Source organism: Lactuca virosa, chromosome 1 (assembly GCF_052849685.1).
Source record: "Lactuca virosa cultivar CGN04683 chromosome 1, Lactuca_virosa_CGN04683_v6, whole genome shotgun sequence".
NCBI lineage: Eukaryota > Viridiplantae > Streptophyta > Magnoliopsida > Asterales > Asteraceae > Lactuca > Lactuca virosa.
The window spans coordinates 145,807,141-145,816,199 of NC_136426.1; positions in this window are offsets into that span (position 1 = coordinate 145,807,141).

The window sequence follows — 9,059 nt, forward strand, 5'->3', positions numbered from 1 at the left end:
TAGCGAACAGCTCAGATGTGGGGTGTCAACCCCATACAGATCTATACACAAAATCTCGCTCTCCCTCCAGGAGACTCTGGTTATAACTACAAGCTAAAGGTTGTACACTAGGTAAGTACGAATGAATGAACGTGTCTCACAAGAACCTTAACTATATTTACGCGAATATTGTATCACACCGTTTAATGTAGTAATTAATGCTTTCGGGTATGTTTTAAGGTTGCAAAGCCCAACGAGTATATAAATGGACCACAGAGGCCCAATAAACATGTAAGTGTATATTACAGGCCCAATAGGCATGTATATGGGCTACAAAAGCCCAATAAACATGTAAGTGTATATTCCAGGCCCAACAAGCATGTATATGGGCTACAAAAGCCCAATAAACATGTAATGTATATTTCAGGCCCAACAAGCATGTATATAGGCTACAAAAGCCCAATAAACATGTAATGTATATTCCAGGCCCAATAAGCATGTAAATGGACCACTAATGCCCAATAGAAGTGAATTTGACGTAATTAACTCGTTTGTTATTGTATTGTTCGTTCTTGTTCAATTATTTACCAAAATGACACAAAATGCCCGCTTTTTGTAAAAAAAATACATTTTTGGTCCTAAAAACCGAAAATTTACAATTAAGGCACATTTTGGGTAAAAAGGACACTTTAGGTCCCTTAAGACCAAAAGTTTATATTTTAGGGCTTGTTTTAAACGAACAAGCATTTCTAGCCCCCTTTTATTAGAATTTACACATTTGGCCCAATTTTTATGAAAAATTGACATTTTCGGCCCAATTGTGTATAAATTTATCTTTTTGGCCCAAGTTTAAATAAATTTACATTTTCATCCCTTTTAACCGAAAATTTACATTTTTGGCTCAAATTTGTCCAAAATGACAATTTAAATCATAAAAACCAAAAATTTACAAGTTTAGCCCATAAAACCGTGAAGGCCCAATTTGAGGCCCATTTTGTGATAATCTACACTTTTGGCCCTTTTAAAAACATGAATATCATAAAGACCCCTTTTTGTTTAAAAATGACTCTTTTAGCCCTCTCAAAACCGTGAGTTGACAAAAGATCTTCACTTCTTGTTTACTTTGTCAATTTTTTGGCCCTTTACACGATTTTTCTTAGTTTCAAACATCCTTGAAATGATTTAATCCTTTCATTTTCATATTATGTTGCATCTAGTAGTTTGTTTCACAATACCATCATGTGTTAGCATATTTTTCGAGTTTATGAAGATTTTCAACACATAATCACAACACAAATCATGAAAAACACACATATACATGCATATACACATAGATCTACACAAAGCAACTTGTATTCTCCCCTAAAACAAAGTAAAAACCGAAATAAGGGGTATGAACTCACATTGGGTTGATGGATTCGGTTTTTGAAGAAGATAGGAGGAGATTTCGGTCCTAGCAAGCTTCTTGAAGGGATTTTCGAGTTTTAGGAAGCTTTAAGAAACAAGAGTCATAGAATGGAGTGATTAAGAGTAATAAGTTTAACATAAACATGAAGTCAAACTTCTTGAGTGGAAGTAGCTTACCAAAATGAATGGGTTTTGATGGATTATCCTTGGACTCACAAAAGTACACACGAAAATTTTGAAGAATGGATGGATTTTGTTTGAAGTTCTAGAGAGGAATTTAGTGACTTGGAAGTGAAAATGGAGGTGGTGGTGGGGGTTCCCTTGGCCGAGATTAAAGAAGAGAAGAAAAGAAGTGATTGGGTGGTTAATATATGGTGGGTTAACTCCTAATTGTATAGATATTTGTTGGGTAAAATGCATGGATATACAAAATATAATATTGAGGTGTCAAGTGTTTGAATTAGTTAAGCTTTATATATATATATATATATATATATATATATATATATATATATATATACATGGGCCGAGAATGAGAGGGAGAAGAAGATTGGGTATTGGGCTTGAATACAAACTGAGAATATGATAGCCCAATTGAAAATTTTCAGCCCATTGGGCCCACATATGTGTTTACGGCCCAAAATGAAAAAGGAAATGAGTTTTCAGCCCATTAAGGTCTATGAAAGCAAAGTGAGACATTTTAGGCCCAATAAGGCCCATAAAAGTCCTATGGCCTAAAATGCTATAGTTAAATGAATGTGGGTCCATTTAGGGCCCAAATGAGGTTCCTTAACCCAAATAATCAAGTTGTGGGTTTATTGGCCCATTAGGCCCAATATTATGTTTGAACCGGGAAGTTAAGGTTACGACTCAAAGTCGAGTGTATGAAATGTATTGAATTAGGTTTAGGGCTTTACGAATGAGTTTTGATTCGAATAGTTGTTTTTGAATGAGTATTATGTATAACATCGCCTTAGAGTTACAAGATACAAGAAGAGTTGGTTACATATAGACAGAATTTCCTAGCCGAAATGCTAGTTGTGACATTTTTAGAATCGTCTATTGTTTCGCTAATTCGTCTACTGTTTCGTGTTTAGTATATATATATATATATATATATATATATATATATATATATATATATATATATATATATATATTCATTTTTAAGATATAAAACCGTAGGTTTTTTTTGAAACCTACGGTTTTATCTGTATAAAATACGGTTTCCCAAACCGTAGCTTACGGTTTTGGGTTAAATCTATGGTTTTTTTTAATAAAACTATGGTTTTGGGCTGAAGTCTATGGTTTTGGGTTAAAAAGCTATGGTTTTGTGCATTGTGGACTTGTACACCGTATGTTTCCTAAGAAACCTACGGTTTTAATTTTTTTTGTCAGTTTTTTTCAAAAAAAAAAAAGTTATCCCCATATACAAAAACTACTCCTAATCAACAATACGGCAAAATTTTGATTAAAAATGAACGTATCTCGTTGTTCTTCGGGTGCTCTATTGATAGAAAATAGTAGACAATGGAAGAAAAATGAGGAAAAAGTAACTTGAACTGAAAAATAAGACATTATATACTATTGGCCAATGGGCCACAAAACAGTAGACGGGCCACGAAAGAGTAGTCCATTGCGACGAAAGAGTAGTTTTCGAAGGTTGATCGTAGTCAACCCTAACATATCTATTATTTCGTGGGCTAGTTTTGGCTAATGTGTTTTTTTGGCTAATTTTAGATAGGTAATTAGTATATTTTGTTAGATTAGTATTTTCCCCTATTTCTATTGTTTTTTCTCACATGTGTATAAATTGTCAACCTAACACTCATTCTCAACTAAGAATCGCTTCAACCAGGTGTAAGAAGCGGGAATACTAAGTCAAACAACGTGTACATGGTCATTCAAAGAAGATCTCGGAAATATCAGACTTATTGTTGTTTAGTCTACACTATAAATACACATGTAATTCACACACTACAGACACGATTAGCTTACTTCTACACTTATATTCGTATCATCATCACCATTTCTATAATCTCACTTTCAAATCAATAAAAACAACAAGACAAGTGATCATTATCACCTCCCAATGTTTTATGTCGGAGATCCGATAAAGGATCAAAGGCTTTCCTTGTAACTCACTTGTCTCACTTTGATCATTATTTAATATTTGCATTACCTTAAATACCATAGCCTCTCATACCATTTGGTTGAATAATATTGTAACATCCCAAACATTAAGACTAAAAATTTTCATTTTTAAATTAAATAAGACTGTAATCCAAAACATCATCATAAAACCAAAGTGGAACAAAGTGTATCAGTACATCATAAAACATCAGAGTAATCAGCCAAGGCGGAAAGAGGTGGTGTGTGCACTGCAATCATCCTGAGCCCTTCCCTTTCGAACCAGAAGTACTTGAAACATAAACTGAAAACCGTAAGCACAAAGCTTAGTGAGTTCCCCAAAATACCACATACCATACATAATAAACACATGCATGGCTTAAATCTAGTCCCTAAGGATGACTTATCACGTAAAGTTGGCAACTTTACATACATGCATGGCTTAATGGGACTCAAGAGCTCAAAAAGAGCTTAACAAAGGTCTTAATACATGCATGGATCAAAATACTCCATAAAGTTGATATATTTATGAACATCGGGACTAAATGGAGCTAAGATCTAGCATCCATTGCTTCTGGAGTAGATCAAAAGCTCACCTTTAACACAAAAGACTCAAAAGTGCACAAAATACACCATAAACTATATCTAACATATATGATCATCAAGTTGTGAGCTTTTTACCTCAAAACGCTTGCAAATGAGAAGCTAACCCTGGATCTACAAGTTCAAGCCACTCCTCCCTCCAAGTGTTCCTCTTCTTCTTCTCCTTTACAAACCACCATCAAACACTGTTTCAAGCTCAAAACTCACTAAATCACTCTATGATTTCGATTTCAGGGCAAGGGGAGGTGGAGGCTGGTCTAAAATGTCCAAGAGATGAGTTTAAGTCGTTTAAATAGGGTACAAACTCTAAAAATTAGAGTTTGTCCCAACCCTGCGTACGCCATGCGTACTCCACGTACGCCCCGCGTACGTGGGTGGAATCTACGACCATCAGAAGGCTAGTATGCTAAGCGTACTCATAGAGTACGCCCCACGTATTAGCAATGGACCAAATTGTCACACCCCCGAACCGGAACGACGGAAACGTTCGGGGGCGGTTGACGTCATTGTACAGTATCATAACAATTGAATATGAATGAAACATAGCAACCAAACATCATACATTGGAAATACACACTTACATAGTTTACATATTGAACTTGTTCATCAGTTACACAAAAGTAATAAAAGCAAAATTTCTTGAAGTCGCACGACTTGATTTCCTAGTAGAGCATATTACCTGCTACTGGATTCCTGATGATACAAGTCGTTTTGAAAAGCGTCAACTAAAAAGTTGGTGAGTTCATAAGCATTTTTGTATAAAATAGTTTTGTACTTGTTTAGAGTAGTTCTCATAGTGTCTTCAAAAAATCTGATACTTTCTATAAAATAGTTTGTAAGTCTCGTTCTAAAATTATGAATATATGCATGCATGTATTTTGTTATCTTTTATTTGTAAAAGTAAAGCGAACGTTCCCAGAAAATCCGATATTTTCTTAAAAGAAATGGTTTGAAATGTTTGTGTCCGATCTTATAATAATGCATGTGTGTTAATGTTTGCGAAAATAGAAAGAGAATGATTCCAGACAACCCGATGTTGTCTGCGATAGAAAATGTTGGAATCTCAACCCCCGTGGTTGAGTACCAGTGCGTATAGATTACCATTTTATCAAAAAGAAAATAGAGTGATTTCCCATTTTATCCAAAAAGAACATAGAATGGTTTCCTGTAAATTTTATAATGTTAATTCCTCTAAGTGAGCTATTATAACCATACTTGATAATGACCATTTCGCCTGTCATGACGTCTATTAGACACCGACTTGCTTAAGGTATGATTTGTCACCCTAGACTGACCTAGTCTAACTGTAGCGAACAGCTCAGGTGTGGGTGTCACCCCCGTATAGATCTATACACAAACTCACGCTCTCGCTGCGGGAGACTCTGGTTATAACTACATGCTATGTTTGTACACTCATATGGTGCCAAACGAAACGTCTCACTAGATCCTTAATCAAAGTTTATGCGGAAAAAGAAGAAAAACATATAAAACTCATTCCCAGGCCCAATGAACCATGTAAGTGAACCACTAAGGCATCACTAAACATGTAAGTCATTTCAAGGCCCTATAGGAATGAGATTATATAACTTGGGCCCAAAATATATGTAAAAGGACAACTAATGCCCATTTCACATGTAAGGTATTTACAGGCCCAAACAGCACGCAAATAGAATCCAAGGTCCGTCGCACATGTTAATGGGTCAATGGGGCCCAATGAACATATAAATAGTATTCAGAACCTATCAAGCATATTAATAGGTTATTAAGGCCCAATAAACATGAAAATAACCTAATTAGTCCGTTTGTTATTATATTGCTAGCTTTAGCTCGATTATTTACTAAATTGATATAAAATGCCCACTTTTTGTAAAAATGACGTTCTTTGCCCAATAAGCCACAAATTTTCAATTAAGGCCCAATTTTAGTAAAAATAACACTTTAGTCTCCATTTTGTTCAAAACTTGTATTTATGGCTAGTTTTTGGTAAAATTAACATTTTTAACCCATTTTTGTCAAAAATATCATTTTTGGCTTGATTTTTGTGAAAATACAAATTTTTCTGGTTTTTGACTTTTCTCACCCGGTTGTTGGAAAATTTGTAGTAAAATCATCATAAGTCGAAGTTCGGATCCGTAAACTCTGGAAGTTTGGAAATTTTGTCTACTTTATTCCCAAATTTTTCTCATAATTTTTGATGGCCTCAAACCAGTGTGAAATTGCTCACCTTCACAGGCTGGTCCGAGATTATTCCAAATATGATAGGCAGTTTTGTAAAATTCGCCAACAATTGTAGAAAAATCGTAGGAAAGCGTGAAAGTAGTCATTTTAAAGGTATAAACCTGAAATTTTTGCATGTAAAACAGTTTTGAAAAATATTACCATTAAGGTGGTCAAAACAGTCCGAAATTAGACCATAACGTTCCTGTTAAAGCTGAATTTTTGAGTTTAGGTTATAGATGTTTGAACACAACACTTGTTTTCGCTATTTAGGGTGTATAATCTCAGATCTACAAGTTTACATGTAATATATGAGACAAAATATAATTTTCTCATGTAAGTGATAAACTTCATTTTCAAGTAAGGATCTAAAAGTTAAACACATAAACATGCACATATACATAGATCTAACACAAAAGCACTTGTATCCTCCCCCAAAAACATTATAAAACCAAAAACAAGGGGGTATGAAGCTCACCTTGGGGGTTTTTGAGATGTAGACGGAGAAAAAGAAGAATCTTTGAACCTAGCTTGAGTTCTTTGAGAGAATCTCGAAATGGAGGTGGTTCTAAGGTCCAAAATCACGAAAATGAAGTGTAAGAGGAAGGATTTTAGTGTAACCTTGGACAAAACAAGAGAGTTTAACCAAGAACTTACCAAACTTATGAAGCATGAAGAAGACCTCTTTGAAGAACACTACACACTCACGAATTTTTGTAGAAGGAGATGAGAGAAAAGTTGGAGGTTTTGAGAGGAAATGAGAAGTGAAATGGAGTTTGAAATGGTTTGTGGGGTGGGAGGATGGCCCTTGGACGATTAAGAGGGAGAAGAGGGGGAAAATATTAGTGTATAATGCATGTTGGTTAATACAAGAGTGCCTAGATGTATGTTGTGTAATTACATTGATATATGATGTACCATATTGAGGTGTCAAACTTAATATCCACCCTAATCCCTTTTTTTATATATGGGCTTACCAATCGGCCCAAGGAGGTTAAATGGGGGAGTTTTCGGCCCACTAGGAGGCCCAACATTGGTTTTCGGCCCATTAGAGCTTAATAAACGGTTTTTGGTTCAAAGGCCTAAAAAAATATAAATTTTCGGCCCACAAGATCAAAAGGGAGAATTATCGGCCCAATAGGGCCCAATAAGGAAATATTGGTCCAATAAAGGTTTTTAGGTTGAGGATTTTTGGGCTAAGGCCCAAAGATGATTGGATTTGGCTTATTGGATCGAGTTTTGGGTTTATACAAAGTGGTTTCGACTTGAATTATGATTCTTGAATGTGTAACTTATATAGTGTTGAAGTTTGATTTAAGTCAAAGGTAGGGTTACAAGGTTACACTAATAATTTATCCTGTACAAGGATGGAAAAAAATATAACCCTAATTTTTCCAGTTGTGACATCATCCCCCCGTTAGAGGGAATTTCGTCCCGAAATTCATTCTAAAGCAGCATCCCAAGTACTAAGGAAAAAGTGTGAGTGTCTAAGTTTTGTCTAGTCTCTTCGTTTCTAGGAGGATTTAGTCTTTGCTTAGTGATCTAGTGGACCTTTGCATACCGGCCTTGACTTTGCTCCTTTGGTTAGTTGGGTGTTGGTCATCTCAGCCCAACACAGAGGTATTCTACCTTTGCATTCTATAGGGGGAAGTGAATGGATGGTCATGGTTAATGAGGTCCGTGTTCTTGACGCCCCAAAAGTAGTGCCTCGAAACCTTAGGGCGAGCACTATTGTCACTAAAGTTAAAGTTTCATGCGGCATAGTTGGCCTCATACTTCTTATGTTGGCATGGAAGTTTCTTACTATGGGATTCTGAACTAGTGGGAGGTCGATATTTGCTTGTTCCTGAGGGCAGGTCGAGTAAGTCTTCGATTCGGGATAGGGATATCGATCCTTGAGGATGGTTTCGTTTGATTCTTAGTAGTCAGTGGTTCTATGGACACTTAGCCTTTCCTATTTATGAGTTAGATAGGCGTTCTCTAAGGTTCAAGTCTTGGTTTGATAACTCTCATACTTACTGGGTCGTCCCATCGACCGGATACCTTCGGTGTTTATATTGGTGCTAAGTGGTCTTGGTGGTCTAGTTATGAGGATGGCTCCATGAGTTGAGTCGATTTCCGAACTCAACTTGGCATGTAGGTGATATTTCTCAAAGGAATGTTGGAAACATCTTAGGGGGGTTATAAACCTCTAGGTTACCCTCGGTGTCCTTTACTTCTTGTTTCCTTATCCCTATTAAGGGCTAGGAAAAAGTGTGGTATTACTTGCATGGGTACCTAAGGGTCTAGATGCCCGAGATAATTCGAGGATTGTCGTTACAAGTTGTAGGGGTTTCGTTAGTCGATTGGTTAGGGCGAAGAGCCTCGTTGGCACATGAATTTCATATGGTGAGGATCAAGTCAGCCCATGTCAATTGACATCGTTGGGCTCCTTATTGTAATAGATGTTGAATTGATCTGAAAAGGGATGGTTGTTCGAAATGATAGTGTGTTCTATGTACACGTTTGTAATGTTACCCATTTCGTTCTTGGTATTACTACTATGGTTATTTCATTTTTGAGTGTCCTAGCAATACGAGTGCCTTGGTATAAATGATGTGATTTCATAGTCTGGTTTCTATTAGACCACTCTATGATGGTTTGATGTTGTCTAGTCATGCATAATTCAAGTTTGAAAAGAATGTAGACTGAGTGGTCATGCCCTAAACCCATAGTCAGACAAA